Here is a 22,092-nt window from a genome sequence, read left to right as displayed (position 1 = left end):
CTCTGCTATGTTTGAACAAATCCAATGAGTGAATCAAAAATGTTAATGTTTTAGTACTTACTGGAAATGTATGTAGCTTTGTATACACTAGTCTGTGTCTCAGAGGTCAGATAGTCTTAGAAACGGATATATGGACATATACAATGATCATTTGGAAGTTAAAATCTAGTATTTGTCTTGCCTGAACTTTAAGCTGTAAACATCATACCTAAAAGTTCTGTCAAGATTGTCCCAGCAAGTATAAGCGTCTGCACTGGGACATGATAGTCTCTGCTGCTTTCCTCATGGGTCCCTGTGCAGCATGTGACTCCACATCAGAACTCTGTAGTTTCACTCAAAAATGTTTTTGCTGTTTTTCTGATTAATGGGTTATTATTTTAGGAGGCAGTAGTGATTTACAGTGTTGACTTTTCACCTCATGAGCTGAAGGAAACAGCACAGGAAAATATAATTCAACAGTTCCCTATAGAAAGCAAAACTAGTGTTTACAAAGTAACTTCCCAGTTTACCACCGACTCTTAAAACTACATTGTGTAATTCAGCTTCTTACATAGAGTTTCCATTTTTAATTGAGATTGATTGAGATTGTCAATTATGTCCCATATTTTTATACAGATACATCCTATTCTATATACATTTACAGCATTAAAGATTCTGTAATACATTCCTCCACAGATCAAGATAGTAAACGTTGAAAAACAGGGCTCTGCCTTTCAGGAACATGATACTTGGATCTGCATCCCGTGTCTTTACTGCCATTGCGCATCTGCAGGGACTCTGAGCTCCTCTTTGCTACTTGGTAGTAGTAGCTTATGTATTAGTCTGTGCCTCCGAGCCAAAGCAGCAAGATTACAGTGGCTAATTAGAATTGCTTGGTCTTTAGCGTATCTTACCATTTTCTAAATGTTACAAAATATGTTGATTCAAAGTTTAAACAATGTAAAGACATTCAGATATTATTTTATCCATCTTTTCCAGTTTGTATGTGAGAAATTTGATACAAAGATCATGTGACTTTTAGTGTGTCTTGCTTCAGGAGTTATGATTATTGCCAAATCTCATAATTTATCATATTATATAAAGCTAACAAGTATATTTCACATTTATAGGCTTTTTCCCCCTGATTATACTCAATAATTTCTTATATTGATGATACAATTATGTTTAGAGGTAAACTTTTTTTAAAAATTGAAGTTCATTTAATGTATAGATTTTATTTTATAGTATCACATTTCCTTGAAGGTTATTTTGAGACACAAATACTATAATGTTTAGATTATATACAGTGACATAATTACATCAGATATTTAAAAGTATGCACAATGATTTCACACTCTATATGCAATCCGGCTTTATAGTACATACAACTAAGGAACTCTTAGAAAGGACAGCACAAAGCCACTTCATCTTCTTATGCAAAATTAGTTGTGGAGTTGGATCACATATTAGTGCTCAAAATTGAGTCCGAAGTAATTCAGATGCTCAAACTTCCATGCACTTTTAAGGAGAAAGATGTGACTGATAAATTGTTCCTGGTTGTTCTGTGAACTCTAACTCAACACACACCCACACCCACACCCCTAACTCCTTTGATTCTTTTACACTTAGATTGCCTTCAAATCACAGGCAGCAAGTTCTAACAGAACTCAGTCTAGGTGAAAGCCCGCCAGCTTTTGCTGGTAACAATGTGTTCATACAGCAGAGGATCTCTGTCTGTTCAGGCTGCTTCTTGCTCTTGTCAGAGTGAGAAGGGAGTTGCTGCTTCTTTCCTGGGGTAAGCTATTTGAGAAAGAAAGTAACCTAACACTAAGTGCAGGCGGGGCAGGGTGATGTAACAGGAAGCTGTGATGTTTCCCTTCTGCTGCTGATCGCTTACAATCTGACAACACTCCCCATCTACCCAGAACAAGCCCTCTCTTCGCAGCGGTGCACTTCTGCCTTAGGACCATCAGGCTCTGTTGCCTGAACCTCACGCTGCCTGCAGGACCACATTGCAAAGCTCTGAGTCTTCCACATCTCATCTTCGGGGAACTCTTCTGCGGTATCTCAGAAAATCAAACTCCCTCCTGAGACTATTCACACAGAATTTCCTTAGGAGCTGTGCCGGGGGTAAGTGTATTATTCAAAAGAAACATGTATTCTCAGCACAATTCTTAGGTAGTTCGACAATGTTTCTAACAAGACTTTAGTAAGTGGCATTGAAATAACATTGAAACCGCTTCATTTATTCTACATAGAGATACTAGAGAGTCTTATTCCAGAATGCATACAAAATCTAGTACTAGTGCATAAGAGTATTTATAGTGATAGTTTAGAAATTGAATTTACCAACTAATAACGACATGAATGGGCTATAAGGCAAGTTTTTGAACAAATACCTTAATCAGAAACAATGCCCTTTAAAGTTAGTTCTACTACTAGCTCAAGTCCTGACAGCTGGAAAACATTTGCACCCCAGGAAGGGTCTTTAAATTTTCCACATAATCAGTATTCTAAGGAAAGGATGGCAGAAGACTCACAGGGTCCCAGAGCCTTCCTGTGTGGCTGAACACAAATCAGGATTAAGAAGAAAAGCCACCGGCTTGGACTTCTATTTGCTTTTCTCTTCTTTTGACACTTACATCTCTAACTAGGGAACCAATGGAATTTTCATTGTTCTTTGTTGCTAGAGTTGTGTAAATAATCCCTTTTTGGTTTTCCTTTGTTTTTGTTGTTGTTTGTTTGTTTTGGGTTGTTTTTGGGAGGTGTCCCTGAACTGTTTCCAATGTATTAAGATCATGGGTGTCTTACAAATAAGGTAAGAATAAAACAAAAAACAAACCAAAACAAACAAACAATCCAACCAACAACCAACCAACCAAAAACTCCTCAACTGCCCAGGGTTTAGAAAATGTAGTAATTTCTGCATTACTTCATAATTTTTAAACTCTTAAGCTTAGAGTTGTGTTACTTCAACTATCCTGGAAACTTGCGGGGGAAGAGTGTGAAAGGAGTGTCTATAAATACATAAACAGAGACACGATAAGCAAGTGGATTAGCTCATTAAGCAGAGGAATTAAATTAGATTTTCTATGATGATGCTGAGATAAAGCATCTGCAGTGCTCTCTTGCCACAGTACAGACTGTCCTGAGAATTTAAGGAGCTAGTGCCTACTTAACAAGTGGTGGCTAGAGCCGCTTCACAAATTATTGCAAAGTAATGTAAGACATCAGCTTTGGATTCAAATTGTGCTTATTAGCATAATTTATTAAATTCTATGTTTTCTTACTTACGTGACATTATAAACTACAAGATGCATTTCAATGTTAGCATTCTGAGCTCAGTCTCCAGTAGTCTGGCAAATAAACAGTATATTACAAACTCATCCTGAGTAACTCCTCAGTGATTTTTTTTGGGGGGGCTCAGTTTTCACATGTTTTTTCAATGTAATGGAAACATTAATTTGTACACTTGTAATTTTTAAAAGCTTTGTAGCTGATTTATGTTTTCATTTTTTTCAAAAGATTATACCACTGAGTTCCCTGATGTGTAAAAATGGACCAGGTGTTTTTAAGATATGACTTGTTACAAATAGTCATTAGGTAACCGGAGAAAGAAGTGAAATCAACACATTAAATAACCCAATGTCATATATAGGAACAGAAATTAAAAAAGCATTATTTTAAGCCAGATTATTTTCTCAAATTAAGTATTATATTAATAAACTATTGTAAATTAGTACTTCACAAACTCTTCTGATTTTTATTGAATTAATGTTCCAAAGCATATAATCATCTTGTATAATTTATTTTAATAACCTCATCTATGTTAATAGCATCATTTAAAACAATCCAAAAGTCATAGCAGAAAAATGCCAGGCAATGAATATTGATGGTCATTAAGTAAAAAATTATCTGAGTTAATAACAAGAACATTAAAATAAGAATTTATATCATTCTACAGTAAATGTGGCTTTAAAATGAGTAAAATGAGTAAAATGAGTAAACAGTGTCTGAGAATCAAACCATGGTTTTATCCACAGCATTAGTTTAACTTTACAGGCAATATTTCCTTGTAGCATCAAAAAAAAAAAAAAAAAATCAATGGGTATTGTCTTAGGCAAGTTCTAAATATGTTAATTAAAAGCACAGAATTTACAATAGTCATGACCCCACGTGATCTGAAATACGTTTTACCTAAAATGTTCTATTTGTAACTCGATATATTTAGATAGCTATTTGGAGCCAGCACAATAATAACATGTTATCAGTTTTATCTCTGCTTACTTTTTGATAGTAACTATTTATTCAGAGTTGTTTTGAAATTTTGTAGATAAATTAATACAATTACCTTTAGAGTATCAAAAACCAATTCACTAAACAAAATGCATTTCATGCTTTATGGGCAACTTTGATTGAACCTAGTCAAGTTAATTCTGCTTTTAAGAGGTACAATGATGTCATCTTTCCAGGATACAAATATAGTCCAAGAAGCTAATTCCTTGTCTTTGTTTGGGATCTAGAAAAACTTCTAAAGCTTTAACATAAATTACATCTTACAATAGTGTTAATAGAAGATAGGAGGTCAAGACGGCAGTACAACTTCACTCGGACTTATTTTGAATTTTAGAACTCACCACTGAAGGTGAGTAACTGGTACCCAACTGATGTGAGAACAGACATTTCGGATGCAGTTTTGGAGTCGTCTGTGGATGAACTCTACACACATATTTTTTTTCTTGAATGTAATCTTTTTTTTAAACCAATGAAGTACACTACAGTATTAAATTATTTATAAATCTCATTAAGTATGTAGGAGTATTCTGATGCAATTGTGTAGAGACAAAACTTTGTGATACTACAAGTAAGATCTGCATACTAACTAGGTTTGCCAGTCATTTCCTATGAAACATTTCCATTTGCTCTCATGGAAATTCTCTTCCTGCCTAAAATCTTTCGTTAATGGCAGTTGCACAAACTCCAAGTACTTAGTTTGCCCATTTTAATTTTTGGTAACTGGAGAAAGAAGTGGAAACAATATGTTAAATAACTCAGTGCTTTTGTTTGTTTTAAATTTGTGTATAATTTTGGATATGTATGATCATAGTTGAATGTTAACTGGAACAATAGGTGGAATAGGTGGAATACAATTAATTGTAAAATTTGGTGAATTTATGCTTCAGGAACAATGAAAAACATGTGAATATAAGTCATAATAATATCATAATATTTATTTGACAAAAGGGTATTTTGTATTCCATTGCAATTCTTAGGAAAGCAGAAATTTCTCAATAAATCCAGGTGATTGGTTTAAGTCAAATAATCTCAATACTTTTAAAATTAATTCAGTTTTTAAATTAATAAGTTATTTTAGGGAAAAGAAAAATTTTAATTTCTAAAGTTAACTGAGTTAGGATTTCCTAGTTTGCTAGAATTATTATCATGTGATAAGTTATACACCCCCCACACCCCCCCCCACACACCCACACATACACCCACACACACACTCATAAAAAAAAAACATGTTTAGTTCATCTACACACTGGACTTGAAAACTCCACCCACAGAAATGTTTGTTCTCTCGTCAGCTGGGTACCAGTTACTCATCTTCAATTTAAATTCTAAAATTCAAAATAAGTCAAGAGTTAAATTTGTTTTTTTTCAAGACAGGGTTTCTCTGTATAGCCCTGGATGTTCAGGAACTCATCTGTAAATCAGGCTGGCTTTGAACTCACAGAGATCCACCCGCCTCTGCCTCCAAAGTACTGGGATTAAAGGCATGAACTACTACCACCCACTGACAAAGTATATTTGTACAGAACACATTTCTTTCATTTTTTTTCAGTTGGCTTCTTTATGTAAACATTGTGTTATGCAACATGAAACACATTAATATATTGTTTGAAAATATGGTCAAAATAGTGTATTGAGGTTTTTAAAAGTAAAGGATTTAATCAAATTGATACATGGTTTTAATAAAATAATGTGACATTTTTAGCCTGCTAGCCAATTAAAAGGACAAAACATTAAGCTCACCCAAAACAATACAAGCACAAGTAAAACAAATAATAAATTAATCAATTGCTTCATAATCTTATGATATTGAAATTATAACTATTTAATTGCAGTCTTTGGATGAAACCTATTTTTAAGAGAAATGCTTTTCCCTTTAAACTACACCATTGAAAAAAAACCCTGAAAGAAGCTACTTGTGTAGAGCATACACTGTAAAGAAACTATGACTATGACCATGTTTGCTCCTTCAAGAACTTAATTTCAATGAAGTTTGTATTTTAAAAACCTCTGCAAACACACCCTGATATGCTTTATTAAATAAGGAAAAATAATTTAATTGCTTTAGACATTCGTCTATTTTGTGTACCCACATGTAGCCTACAACATCCACATGTGAATTTAAAGTTTACCATTTACTCATTCTTTTCCATCATTTATAAATTTTAAGTGATAACCACACTGCTCTGTAATGTTTAGTGCAAAGTATGTGAGAAAGTATGAACAGATCATGTTTAGCAGAATATTTGGATACAAGTAGATGCTCAAGAAATTTCACAAATCATCTGGTTTTCTTGAAATCCAGCTGAAGTCATAATGTGCATCTCTACACAGGCTAATTCTTAAAACCAACATGTGGGCAATGAGAATATAGCTTACCTGTATTATGGGGCATAAGCAAGTATAGTTTACAACGATAGTATTCAAAGAGATTATTATTCTGCTTTCCCGTAGCATGCAGCAGAGCCAAATCTTAGTTACCCTGTCTACATTAACTTAGAACATAGCAAGGCGTGATGGTTTGTATGTGTAATTCTAGCACTCTTGAAGCTGGGGCAGGAGGTTTACCCAGGTAAGAGTCCATCTTGGGAAGATTGCCCCAGGTTAGAGGCCAGCTTGGGCTAACTAGTAGGCTCTAGTGAATAGTGTGAATTGAGGGTGAGATGCTGTCTAAAATAAAAATAAATTAATAAACAAATAGCTGTCAAGAGTGTCAAGAAAATTTGAGTTGTGGCTACTATAACATCCATAGTAACTTAAAATAAAAAAGTTATTGTGGATGACCCAGTAAACTCAATTTATGTAACTAGAAGTCTTTTTGGTTATTTAGGTTTTTAGACTGTCTTGTAATAGATATTTCTAATTACTTTTTAATGGTAAGCACATGTTTTCTTATGTATTAAAATCCCTCAAGAAGTCCTGTACAACAAGATGGAAAACACATTCTTGTTTTGAAAGATTTGAAGATAATTTGTTGTAAGAGTTTGATTTTGAGTATTTGTGAATTCTGGCCCTCTTGAGAATGTAGTAAAAGCTGAAGAATGCCATTCACAGAAACACATTTCTAAAAAATGCATTTGTAAGGAGTTCCTAGTCCCTCCTGTCTGATGGAGCATGGGTCTCCTCTGCAGAGGGGTTTCCCCATTTGCTTTGCTATCCAAATTAAAATCTGCTGTCACGGTGGCACACTTTGAGGCAGACATCTTCCTTCTTAATCTTCACATCATGGCTTAATCCCACAGGGAACACCTCTGTTATAACACATTTGACTATATAGTTATTTCTTTTAAGATATTAGGATGAACCTGCATGGCATTAACAGTAGAATTAAATAGGAATCTTCACTGCTGAAGTGTGAAAGGTCGGAGCTGTTCAGAATACCCTAACACAGGCACATGCAATGAGAGCGGTGTGGAATCCATTAGATTCCTTATTTTAGAGCGGTTACCTTCTCATGTTTCATCTACAGCCCAGAGCTGTCCAGATTAATGTGTGGATACAAAAAATACCTGACATGTCAAACTCTGATATTTTAGACAGCACCACACTTAGACAACTTGCCATTATTGACATCAGAATAGACTGAGTTCACACCTCTACCCGAGATATTTGGCTGTTGTCCAGAACAGAGGCCCTGTGCCAGGTGTCTTTAAAACTAGCATAGGGCTTTCCACATGATAAGGCCTTCTTAAGTTGAGAACCACGTTGACAACCCTTTGTTAATTTTGATATATTTTATTTGTATTGAATTTTGTTCTTTAGTAATACGTACTATGATTAAATGCCACATCACTATATTATAATCATTATAAGACTTAAAATGTGGAATATAGAATAGTATAATCATATGGAAAGTATATAACTAAGGAAAATAATATGAGAAATTGAGTTAACTAAAAATGAGACAAATGTTAAGATAATTTGAAGGCTCCAACACTGTTGAAATCTTACTATTTGAACAGACCTTATTTGAAAGCCTTCCCCTTCAAATTACTGATGTCAGTTTGCAAAGTTTTATTCTTAAGAAAATTAATCTCTTTAATTGCATCTATTTCTTTTAAAAATAAAATCAGTATTTTCATATTTAGAAACTCATATTCCATCCAACCTAGTTCTAGGACTATATGCATTAGTTCAAATTGCACATAATATAATTACCAGGTTTTATATTAGAGTTTGGCAACTTTTAAAAAGAATACCCATTAAATGTATAGTTTTCAAATGGATGCTAAGAGTCAATTTCAGAACTTCAATATTTTAAAGATCATGTTTTCCAACCCGTTCAGAGTACATGAACTTGTGAAGTTGCAGACCTGAGCACATTTTTAAAACTTACTTTAATGGACTCTTCCTAATTCAGAGATAGCCAACAGCACCCAAAGCTGTGTGTCTTCAGAAGGCTTTATGAGGTCTAGAGATTGTTTATGCTTGGAAGAAGGGCAGCTAGGTCTGTACACTCTGCAAACACATTAGTTATGAAAGCTCTACCCTACTCCTCATTACCCATGGGCACAGGATTCTTAGCATACAGACCTTAGAGTTCCTTCTTCCCTTTGTGGCGCTCCTCAGCTCTAGAAAATGGACTTCATGCCAAGACCTCTGGTACGAATCAACAAAAATTTAAGAAAGATAAGTATGACATCTAACTTTCTGTATGTTCCTTTTAATGAACATAAATGTTCTCCTCCCAGATATCAACATGTCAAAGTCCCTCACCTCCCTGTGGTATGACTGATGGTAGACATTTTGTGTGAGCTCTGCTCAAGTCACTGCTTTAAACCAACTAAATCCTTAGCCTACTACTGTCCTCTCATGCTTGCCAGCTATGTAGTATGGACTGGTCTTTTCCTATACTATCAAGCACCTTGCAACAAACAATTTATTGTAATGTACATTGCTATGCATGGCTTTCAATTTTGTGTATTCCTCTAACGTGTTCCTTCCTCATGTATATTTCACTAGTGTTCTTAAAAACTCTTCTAGAAATGCCTGTATGTCACGGCTCCTTAAAGTTGCTCCATGAAGGATTAAATGAATGGATTTTCTGAGCTGCTCTCCACATCACAGAACACTGTAAATTCACTTCATAGTTTTAGATGCTGGAGCTTCAATTCTGAACGTGTTAGAATTTCTGCATATATTTAAAAAGAAAAATGTCCAGAAACCAATGACTACCTTTATTATTCTTAGGTTAATCTAACATTTATCCCTACACTGTCTTTGTGAGGGAAAATAAACTGGTGAAGATGCTTTCTGTGATGAGTTTGGTGTTCAGGTTTCACTTGAATTCCAAGGAATGGCCCTTCCAACTAGTTAAATGAGAACGGAGCCCAGTATTTTGACAAAGTGTTGAAGCCTTTCCACAAGAGGCCAAACAATGGCTGAACTGGCAGAATTATTGTTGAAACTGGCAAACTTGCCAGCTGTTGGCTCCCGACAAAGCCTTACTCCATTACTTACTGCCTTTCTGGACAATGGAGCTAGGTCATGTACAAAAGCAAAAAGCTTTAGCACTGGAGATGAAAGAAAGCCAATCAAGCATTTGAAAAATCACGTGTGGGAGAAAGCAAATTTAGTTTAGCAGCAAAGGGTTTAATAGGCATTGAGTTATATGCCTGTTATTTGTGAACTGTTAATCTTTTAAACACTGATCAACAAGTATTAAATAAAAACTCTAATTCTCAATGCCCTTCATATGTGTACAGTTTTGTAGGTTTATTGAAGTTAATGTCAAAGCACTATTTTATAAACTCAGAATAGGCATTTATATGTACAGAAATAGACTCTGATGCGCGTGTGCGCGCGCACACACACACACACACACACACACACACACACACACACGGACTAAATAAAATGTTAATTTGTCACAATGCTCCATGTTAGACTTTCACCAAATATATTGTTTTTTGAGCTGATATAATTCACAAGTTACAAAGATACAACCAATCTTTTGTAATTTAGATTTCTCATTTGCTTGAGAGTCAGAGAGCTAACCATTCATTCATGAAGAAATAGCACAGTGGCATTTACTGAGGGCAGATATTTATATAATTCATAAATACAAAATTTGTGGAGGAAAAAGAGTGATGCCCATTATATTCAAATATAGACAACATATATTCAGAGCATAATGAATGGAAATATGCCCCGCAGTTCATGGTTCACCTTTGTTATCTAGTAGCAATAGTGGTTAGAGTTTTAAACCTTAAGTGATTAACTGCACTGGACTCCTTATGCTCTGCACTGATTAGGCACTGCTAAAAATCAAAGTTAAAAAGACTTCTTGTTGCTATTCTTTTCTATCATTTAATTCTAAACTTTCTGACTGCATTTTCACATCGCCATGATCAAGTACTGTATTTATAATTAAATTATCAAGTGAAGGGAAAAATCAGGTTCTTTTACACTTTAATCTTCACTAATGTGTTTCTAAGAATGTCCAGATCTCTGCTTGCTTTTATTTTGTAGTTTTAGTGCATATAAGACAATGCAATACCATGCAACATATTTTCTTCATTCTGGGTAGCACATGCCAGGAAATAGTAAAATAATCTGGCATAAATAATATTTTAAAAAGATAAAATTGCAATAATTTCTAACAAGTGGATTATATTAAACTGTACAAAAGGTACTTAAAAATCAATTAACCACAGGAAAAGAAATACTTTAAAGATATTACAAGTCACTTTTTAGTCCAACATTGATTAATTTCTCAATTTGGAGAGCCACTTCACTTTCTCAAGCCAGCACCAATCTTTACAGGAACAAATAAGTTTCCCATGTACTCATGTTCAGAACACTGTATTGAAATAATTCTTTCATCTAGATTCAACAGAGGCAACAAATACTTATGAAAGTCTCTAATAGAATATTACTTTTAGGTTGAATATAGTCTATTAAAATATTTAATACTGAATTACACCTGTGAAATTTGCTGTACATTTTAATAGTTCAATAATTACTGCAATTTGCAATTCATTGCATAGAGAAATTTTGGTACAGCGTAAAGTGGATGGTAAATCATATGGCATAGCACGTTTTGACTCTTCTTTATGCTGGACTCCCTTGACTTTCTAAAGCATCTCCTCTGCAGGAGGTTGGTAGTAGTATCAGTGTCTAAATAACTGCCTACAAAGAGAAACAGCATCTGGATCAATTTTGTAATTCATGATGTTACCTACAAACAAGTGTTATTTACAATTTTTGATAAGAATAATTTCAACTAACTCCTGTTGGGAACTAGTCACTTCAGAAAGCTATAGAAAAGCTTTAATATATATAATAGTTTGGTTAAATATTTTAAAACCCACAAACATTTAATAGAACCTAAAGTGTTTCGCTCTTGAGGAAATCCAGGACACTACACTTGCTACAAGTAGCAAAGTAAACGATGAGGCTGGAGACTTGTGTAGAGGTTCATGAAATTAGACACAAAAGGAGCAAAATTAAAGAGGGAAGTGTAAAAGTCACTTTTATTTTCTCAGATGGAAGGATGAAAGGATGGATGAGAGCTGTACCCAGTTGTGAGAACACACGGCTTGGGCTGAGCCCAGAGCATCTCCTTCTCTGTTCTAACTATCCCTAGGCCTAGGCCTGGAAGCTTCTAGCCTCCATACAATTTAACCTTCTAAGCTGACCAGTTCAAACTGGCTTCTCTTGGCTTCTCACTGGATTGCTTTTCTTGGCCTCAAATTAATTCTAGCAATTTGTTCTAAATCTTGTTTCCTTTTCATTCTCTGGCTCATTCTGTCTGTACCTGTGACCAGTCTCTGTAAAACTGTCCTGCTAAAAGTGTACCCTGAACCCTTCATGCTGCCCTATTAAGTTGCCTCTCTTTATTTTGATGTTCTCTTAAGTACTTCAACTTTCTGTGTTGAGTGTTGGGCATATCCTATCTCTGACTCATTCTGTTAAATCTTTCTCTGATTCATCACTTTGTCTACCCCTCAGTTAGATGTTACTTTCAAACATGGCTGCTTTCTTCTACAATAACCTTATCTTCAGTGTTTGGGATTAAAAATACATACTAAGGACATGTCTGTATCCCAGCCAGTGGGATTAAAGTCATGTCATTCTAGTTGAAATGCACAGACCTAGAAGGGCTTTGGATGTGATCCCTTGCCACAGCAGCCTTGTTGCTGGATTAAAATTCTTCTACAGGGAAGCACTAATCAGAACATTTCGCATAAATTAACAATAATTATTAAAGACTAAGTGAAGTCTGATATAAAATCAAGTTAAGAATAAAATTTGAAAGTAAAAGGAACTTTTATAGACAGGAAAAACATTAAATGAATTCAGCAGGTTGAATTTATACATTTAAATGTATATGTATAGTGTGTGTATGTGTGTGTGTGTAACAATATTAATGAAAGAATAAGAGGTCATGAATTTGAGAATGATTGGAAGAAAATGTGAAAGGAGTTGGAGGAAGAAAAGTGAAGGGGAAATGATGTAAATTCAGTATTAATATAAACTTCTCAAAAACTAAATAAATTGATCAAAAAAAAAAAAAAAAAAAGAAAGAAGTATTGAATTAAAGGAGCAAAATAATGGGATAAACTGAGAGGCTAGACCAGAAGATAAACTAGCTCATAAAACATATTTTAGTTGCCAGAATGATTATGAAATAAAAATCCAATCTCAAAGCACATCACTTAAGACAGGGAAATGTGAGATACATAGCCATGGATGACAGACGCTACCAAGAGTACTTTTTTAAAGTTAGTAAACAAGCATTATTTCTTGGTCTAAAATTGTGTTGGAAAAAACCCCTTTGTTTTATGTTTTTGTATACTTGGGGTCAAGTCTAAGTGTTACTGCCTCAGATAAGTGCTGAGCAGTGTCTATTAGGTTGTGAAAAGCACATAGATTTACTGTCTTTTTGTTCAAGGGATTGAACTCAACTGATCAAGATGACAGCTGTATTTCCAAGTGGTGGTGTCACAGAGTCTAAACTGTTGACACTGTCTAGTCTCTAAGGATAGTTTCTGAATAGATATCTCAGAACCTGGACTTTCTTAGTCATCACACTGGAAACATCAGGGCTATTTGGTACAATTCAAGTCCTTTTCACTAAGTCTATCAGACAATATGAGGTGGTTCAACTCAGCCAGACATAATGCTTAAGTTTCCTACTGTGCTCTGAAATTGTTCTGTTTACCGGCATCCTGCAGATTGTGAGAATATACTGTAAGAATATATTAGGTTCGAACTTACAGTAACAGCACATAAGGGCAAACAAGTCACATATGTAAGTGGTCATCTTTTTAAAAAAACACTCTAAGCTTTCACATCTAAATGCCAAAAATATTTCCAAAGATATGTACATATAAGACTTTCTTTTTTAAGCCTTGGCTATGAATAAGTAGCATTGTTACTCAGAGGCACATTTTCCTTCTATGAATCACTGTAATTTAGAACTCTGAAAAACTTGCTATTAATTTAAATTATAACTTTTCTATTTTCACTGGACTCAGAGGTAAAAACGCAGACATACATACACAGGTGCACACACACAGAGATAGGCATATGAAGGGACATACACACGCATGCACATATACATACATGCACATTCCTATGCACACACATACACAAGAAAGCACACATTAACTCAAGGGCTTTTCTTTTGTTTGCCATTTTTTAAACAAAATAAAATACAATAAAATAAAACAAAACAATCACATCGAAGTTGGATAAGGCAATCTAACAGAAGAAAAAGAGCCCCAAGAGAAGGCACAAGAATTAGAGACCCACTTGCTCACACACTTAGAAGTCCCATAAAAGTATTAAACTAAAAGCTATAATATATACACAGAGGACCCTAGTGCAAACCTGTGCAGGTCCTGTGCTTGCTGCTTCAGTCTTTGTGTGCATATGAACTTTGCTCAGTTGATATAGTGGGCCTCGCTCTCCTGGCGTTCTCCATCTCCTCTGTCTCTTACACTCGTTCTGCCTCTTCTGCAGGGCTCTCTCAGCTCTGAGGCCAGGGATTTGATAAAAACATCTCATTTAGAGCTGTGTCTTCCAAGGATACTCTCTCTGCATAATGTCTGGCTGTGGTCCTCTGTATTTGTCCATCTGCAGGAGGAAGTGTCTCTGACGGTGGTTGAATAAGCACTGATCTGAGTATGGCACAATATCTTTAGGAGTCATTTTATTGTTACTTTGTTCTTTTTGAATCTTTATTGTTACATTTTTGACCAGTAGTATTTGGTTTTACCCAAGGTCTCCGGGGATACCTAGTCTCTGGTTCTTGGTTACACAAGCATTATCAAGTATGGGTTCTTTCTTGTGGGGTGGGTCTTAAGTCAGACAGGGTTAACCAAACATTGGCTGGTTAGATGTAAGGGTTTCTCATCATTGTTAACCTAAAATTCTATCACTAGTTTCCTAGAAGACTCAGAGTATGAAGTAGATTTTAAAAAAATCAGATGGCTAGAATTCAGAGAAGTAAATTAAAGTCATTAAATTTGTTTTTATAACAATACTTATGAGCTCTCATGAATATTATAATATTTTGACTGTAAAAGGAAGAAAAAAATTCAATTTGTACTATGAGAGTCAAAGCCATTCCCCTCTGTATTCTTGCCATACATGTTTTGATTCAAAGATTCTGTTTTGATTCAAAGTTTCAAAATACACAATTCTAAGCAGTCACTACACCAACATTCTATACCATTTTCTTTTTAAACTTTTGTCTCACTTGCAGATTGTATCTATCATAAATATCCAGTTTATACATCTTCTCCCCCCCCCCCCCCCCCCCCCCCCCCGAGACAAGGTTTCTCTGTGTAGCCCTGGCTGTCCTGGAACTCACTCCGTAGACCAGGCTGGCCTAGAACTCAGAGATTCACTTGCCTCTGCCTCTCAAGCACTGGGATTAAAGGTGTTTGCCACCACTGCCTGGCTAATAAATTTCCCATTTAAGTAAACATCCTCTTACTAGAGCCTGGTTTGTTTGAACATCAAGTTCCTGCATCACTGACTCATACATATAGTCCTACCTGTAAACTGTTTCCTTATACTAGGCTTTAGACATCTAGAGATAACTTACCCAGGCATAACCTTTTACGTAATATATTATTTAGTTTTACTGTTGCAATTTTTCTGTTATAAAAGTGCACTCATGTTTTCTGTGGCAAATGTTTCATTCACATAGCATTGTAGTTTTTGTGACACATTACTGTTAGAGTCTGTTGTGTGATATATTATTTAACACTACTGCAGTATTCCATTGCATGAATGTATCAGAATGTACTTATTCTTTCTTCTGCTGCGGAATATTAGAATTGCTTCTAACATTTGACTTTTACAAGCCACAAAGTTATAAACTGTCCCCTACATATCTCCTCATAAACTGCATGGATTTGTTTTTTTTTAGAGAAAAGATTTATAAGACATATTTCTAAGCAACCCATTATAGTGACCCAATTTAAATTCTCACAAACTGTAAATTAGATACTTATTGCACTATAGCCTTTCTAAAACTGTGTATTGTTGTCTAACATCCTAATTTTTGCCACTCTGGAGGGTGTAACACAATATCTCATTGTGGTTTTGATTTACATCTCTTTGGTCATGAATCATAGTGAATTTGCTTGTTAAAATAATAAAAATTTTCCTCTTAAACATTTGTTTTGAATTAGGTAATAATTAGTTGATTTAGAGAAACTGTGACTAATCCACTTTATGTGGACCATCTATCATGATTTTTCTCTATTATCTATCTATCTATCTATCTATCTATCTATCTATCTATCTTCTATCTATTAACTCATCTATCAATCATTGGTTGATATATCATTTATCCTCTATCTGAGTTTTATTAACTATTGAAAATAAGTTAATAATAATAATATAATATGAATAATAACAAATAATATGAATAGAGTGTATCTCTTTCCTTACTGTTGCAATATTAACTTCTTATTCATTAAAACATCATGACAGGCACTGGGGTTTGTATTTTTCACGTAAGGTGTACGTTCATTTCTCTTTAGTTTAGTTAATATCTTCATATTAGTATCAAAACATTGACTTAAATAATGGAAACATTTCATGATGAAAGCTTATTTGCTGTGTGTACATGCTGCATTTCTTTTCTGTGTTCTCAAGATTTAGGTCATTTTAATTCCATTGACCAATCAATTTAGACATCATGCTACTGAACAAAATTAGTTTTTTATTTTTATCTAGCTGTTTTATATTTTCAGGAGGTTTGTGTAATAATACTTTTTGTACTTCATATTGGATATTAACTTACTTTTACTACACTATTTGATACTATATGTATTAATAGCTATCATATAAAATGAAAGTAAGTTTGAAAGCACTGGCTGTTCTTCCAGAAGACTCAGGTTCAATTCCCAGCACCCATATGATAACTCAACCATCTGTAACTCCTGCTCTTGAGCCTCCAAGGGCACTACACAGACACATGATACATATACAACTGACAAAATGCCTATTCATTTAAATAAATAAATATTAAAATGAAAGTATGTACATGGCAACATATACACCATAATTATGTTTATATATGTAAGATATTTATCAACCAAAATTAACTGCATATTTAAATTCAAGATAACCAGGGTAATTAGTTTTATGACCTAACTACTCAAGGGTTTAAAATACTCTTCCATGGTCACTTTGACTGGGATAAAAAAATATGAAAATTTTAGAATTATACTGAGAAAAAAAACCCCCACTAACGTTCCTCAGCTGTTTCTATTTCCAGTGGCCTTTTCTAATAAGTTGGGAAAATATTCAAAATAAACTTCAACTTTGAACCTGCTGAATTCCATGTGGGTGCCAAGAAAGCCTGAGGCTGAAGAGTTTTATTTTTTTTTCAAAAGCATTTTTAGAAAAATCCCCATTCTAGATTTAGACAGCATCGGTTCACATCTAAATAAATCTTAATATAACCAGATCTTGATCCTAATAAAAGCAAAGTTAGATTACAATTATACAGAAATTATGGAAGCATAAGTTTTTCTTAACTATAGAGTAGTATAACAAGATAATTAAAGTAAGATTTTGCTAACAAAATACTTTATTGCTTTTTAAAAAATAGTCTTCTTAATATGATTGAATGTTCACATAAGTTTTTGCCTTGACTTTATAGATATCCTTGACAATAGCTTAGATGACCATTAAAGCATAACAGTAGGTGAATAGATCACAAGGGCAAGATCAACAACATTTCTCAGATCACAATGGGAGGTAGACACATTACAGAACACAAACTTGACATCTTTGAAGTTCAGTAAATTTTAATGCAGTAAATTTTAATGTAAAGCAGTGAAAAATATATAATGATTTCATCTTACTCTCAACATTCACTCTGCCTGGAAAGATGTATACAAGCCAACATCACGTTTAGTTTATTTAGCAGTAGAGTCAAATTCATTTCTGACCCTATATGTCTCTGGGTTCCTCTTAGACCGGCTCTGAGACTACCCTTGTTTTCAATCCTTCCACCCTGACAACGCTAACCTTCTACCCATACCTTGAACCAGCCAAGTCATTCATGTCCCAGAACCATTATCAAGCCATCAATCTAGGACCAACCTCTCCCTAGGGCAGTCATAGCAGCCTCCCTCTGTCACCAACTACATCAACACCACCTCCTTGGAGACTTTTCTGGATAGCCACAGCCTTCTCTTTATACTTCATTTATTTGCTTTATTTTTCTTTGCTGCACTTATTACCGCTGGACTTTTACCTATCTAACTGTTGGTAAGCTTTCTTCTCAATAGCTCTAGCAGGCAGGGACTATGGTATCCTTAACTTATAGAGCAAAGCTACACTTATGCAGACGCTACCTCTTTCTAGTGCTAAGATCTCAAGCAATAGGAAACACCTGGCTCCATGTTTTGTCCCTCAGTGACCCTGTTATAAGGACATGTTGCCATGCTACAAAAACAAAAACAGTTTTTTTCCTTATTTCTGGGCTAGTTTAATGGTAACCTAAATGTGACAGATGTATCTCCTCTGAACTTCCTTTCAAACCCACCATTTAAAATGAGGATTTTAACAGAAAACCACACCAGTATATGCTTTAAAGTTAAGTTTTGTACAATTCCACTTTCCACTTACAATGTTACCAAATTCACAGGAATCTTCTTTTGTCATCCAGGGCCCTATGATGATACACCAACATCTTGTGCTACCAACTGTCAAAACTTTGGATGGTCTAACACTCAGGTATTGCATATATTTCAACAAAATATACAAACTAACATCTTGGGTTAGCAATAAAGTTAAGGGTATTAAGAATGCATTAAGTATAGGGACAAGAATTCCACAGAAGACTGCACAGTTTACTTCTGAATAAGAACCTTGAGTGGCAACCCAATAAACAACCAGAAAAGGTGGAATTGTATACACCTATCAACTTAAAATTATTTTCTTAGGACATTGCAAACTAGATTTAACCCTATAATTGTGTGTCTTTGGCTAGATGGTTAGGAATATTAAGTTAACTTTGAATGTGTCATATTTTTATTGTAGTGATTAAATTTAAATATATCATTTAATATATGTATATTACATTGATCTAGAGATGATTTTTAAATATAATATAGTTAGGTTATTCATTTGAACTAAATGTATGCTTTCTATAGGATTCTTTGTTTTCTTAGCCACATAATTACTGTTACATTGTATCTATGAATGAGGTGAGATAAAAGTTACTTATAATTAGAATATACAAGGTACCTTAATTATAAATAAAAGAACAGAAATATAGGAAATTGGGCTGTTTCACTATTTTGCAGTATTCCAGGTACTATTTTTAGGAATCCTTAGAAAACATTGAATTCTATTCTGTCAAAGAACAGCAAACATTATAGGTATTGGTGCATCCAAAAAGACACATGTGTTCAGCCATTACAGTGCTATGGCAAATAAAACAACTATGCATCTATTTGTTACACCTGATGGTCCCCATAGTATTTAATTAGATTTTCTTACCCTAACTTACTTTTGGTAAGGCTGAAGGGCTTTTAATAATTCAAAAATGATTTCCCTATTAAGGTACAGTAAGCATACTGAAAGTAAAAATATGCTATCTTAAATCCAAAGGTTTGTAAGACAGTTCCTTTTTTTCTGTTTTTGAGCTGTGCATTTCTTAAAAAAGAATGCCCAATCTTCATTGCTAGGCCCCAAAATAGACCATGTGTAATTGTTCTTTGTTCCACTGCCTATCTTTGGGAACTCATGAGTGCCCTGTCCCTTTATGTGTCAGCTTCCTCTGTACCCTGCATTTCAGATGACTCAGTGTTCCTCACAGCAAAGTCTGAACGCTCCAAATGCCAACATGTATGTGACAGCTGCCTCTGTCTTCCTGATATTATCTATGTGATATGAAGCCAAATCACTTCAAATCAAGTCTCCAATTTTACTTCACAAAGATATGTAGGGAAGAACCTATAACAGAAGATTTTTTTTTTAATAGAAAATAACTGGCTTTGGCTTCCCAATGTGTGTATCATAATTTGATATTGGGGAATATTATATACTATTTTAGAATATCATTCCAATGTGAAAATTATAGCATGTATTTAGTAGTTTGGAAGAAATGCAATGAAAGACCCAGATTTAAACTGATATCTCTTCAGTTGCCTTATCCCATATGATTTATTGAACATGGACAAGACAGTGTGTGAGAGAGAGAGAGAGAGAGAGAGAGAGAGAGAGAGAGAGAGAGAGATGCTAAATGTGCCTTTCTAATTATTTTTATTTTAATAATTAAGTTTAAGGTGCAAATAAGTTTAAATTCCAGCAATAAATAGATTAAAAAAATTATCCCTGTGGCGATGAAACATGTAACTAAAAGTAGGAATTGACTTCCATTCATCTGTTTGTATCAATGATGGTTTCATTTTGTCTAATAAAATAGGCCAGAGCTGAGACCAAGGAGACATGATGCCTGGTTTTAGCTGTGCCACTGTTATGGAACATACAGCAATTCATGAACTCCCTTGGCTCCCATGTTCTAAGTCTGTAAAGCAAGCAGATGATGCTGCAACATTTTCAAGTCCACCCCCAGTTCTGAGAATCTGGCTTATCTGATTAAAATGCTTTGACCTAAAGATGAGCTGAAAAAGCCCTCAGCATATGCATATCTCTCTAATAACAACATGGCCAGCTTCTGGTCTTCCAGCTTTAAGCATTTTGGCATGGTTAATCCACACAGTCACTCGGCACACTCTACAGCTTGACTAATGAGAGGTAGGAGGGGATGAAGAACAAACTCTCTGAGTACATTGTACTTTGAGCGGGATCTAATAATAGCTATCACTGATGTTTAATAATCTTGCTCAAAGCTCTTTGAGACACAAAGTGGTAAAAATATCAATGTTCTAATACTTTTCTATTTTCTAAGACTATTTCACATTTGAATCTTTAACAAATTAGAATTGAATCTAAGCTATTTTCCCACAAATTTAAGATACATGTTTCACACAGCTTCGTTACTTTATCCTGAGCATACTGACTAAAAATTCAGTTCAATAATTACTACAAAATTATAGTAACCAAGTTGTTTAGATTTTAGCTTCCATTTGCCTTTTAATATGAACACTAGAACTATCTGTTAATTCCATTATACTTAATGTTATTTTGAAGATCAGTAGCATTTTTAAACAATCTTGGTCTTGGAAATATGAATATAAATATTGGTTAATAATATATATTTTATTATTGTTTTATTTCCTATCTGGCTTTCATTAATCTTTTAGTCAAAGCATGTTGGTTACCTTTTATCAACTATAGCAATTTTGACCAAATATTTTCTTCTAAACTGTGCTGTAGTGAATACAATAAAATATAACTTTATTTATTTATTTATTTATTTATTTATTTATTTATATTTATTTATTTTGATGCTGGTTGTTGAACTCAGGATCTCACACATCTTAGGAACAGGCTGTACAAGAGCTACATACCTGCCTATCTATAATTCATGGATATCTATTAGAGTTATAACTCTGTTAGTTATTCACTTTCAGCCAGCTTTTTCTGCTGTGCTATCTTTATGTCTTTTAAAGGTTATCCAGTTTTTGCCTAATTCATCTCTTCAGTTGTAGATACATTCAGCATGTTACATTAATGTATAGTATGTTTAAAAATATTTTTACTGGCCAGTAAGGACACATGCAACACACATGCTTCTGTTCAAATGAGCAAGTTTCTACTTTAAACATATGAGAAATTTCTAGAACCTATGAAGAAACAAAGGGTATGTTTATAAAAGGGGCAGAGCTGTTCACTACATTTTTTTGCAGGAAGTTCCTGCTGTGGCTAAATGCTCTCTACTTTCTTAGACTATTATAGATATCTCACAAAGGAAAACCAAAGACAAATATTGGCAGCTGTTTATGTGCTGAATCTAAAACCTCCATCCAATGAAAAACAGACTTTGGATGTAAAGGAAAGTAAAACTATGACTCAATCAGCCTGCAGATGGAACTGCCAAGCCCTCGTTCCTGGGTTACATTCACAGTGATAGTTTGGAAAGGTCTATTTCATTGCAATCAGATCATTTTTATATTCCAGTCTATTATTATTATCTGGTATTATACACTATTTTAGATTTTAAGAAATGTCTATGAGTGTTTTATTTGCATATATATGAACCACATGCATGCCTGGTGTCCAGGAATCTCAGAAGAGAGTATTGGATCCAGTAAAACTTGAATTACAGATAGTTATGAGCCACTATGTGAGTTTTGGGAACTGAATCCAAGTCCTTTTCAGAAGCAACAAGTGATCTTAATCATTAATCCATCTTTCTAGCTCCCTAATATT

General features: G+C 34.3%; 1 protein-coding gene across 2 annotated transcripts in view; it reads left to right on the top strand.

Annotated features, from left to right (window-relative positions):
- The first annotated feature begins 1,693 nt into the window (after nucleotides 1–1,693).
- Nucleotides 1,694–22,092, top strand: part of Calcrl (calcitonin receptor like receptor) — an 87,006-nt gene continuing 66,607 nt past the window's right edge. The window contains exons 1-2 of one of the 2 annotated variants that reach the window (XM_034496374.2): nucleotides 1,741–2,109; nucleotides 18,419–18,486. The gene's annotated coding sequence lies outside the window, so the exon portion shown is untranslated. Of the gene's footprint in view, nucleotides 2,110–18,418; nucleotides 18,487–22,092 lie in introns of both variants that reach the window. The other variant, XM_034496375.2, reaches the window with a different exon arrangement.

The sequence above is a fragment of the Arvicanthis niloticus genome, chromosome 2 (genome assembly GCF_011762505.2).
Source record: "Arvicanthis niloticus isolate mArvNil1 chromosome 2, mArvNil1.pat.X, whole genome shotgun sequence".
In the NCBI taxonomy this organism is placed as follows: domain Eukaryota; kingdom Metazoa; phylum Chordata; class Mammalia; order Rodentia; family Muridae; genus Arvicanthis; species Arvicanthis niloticus.
The sequence above is the reverse complement of the archived record's forward strand: the minus strand, read 5'-3'. Positions and strand labels throughout refer to the sequence as shown.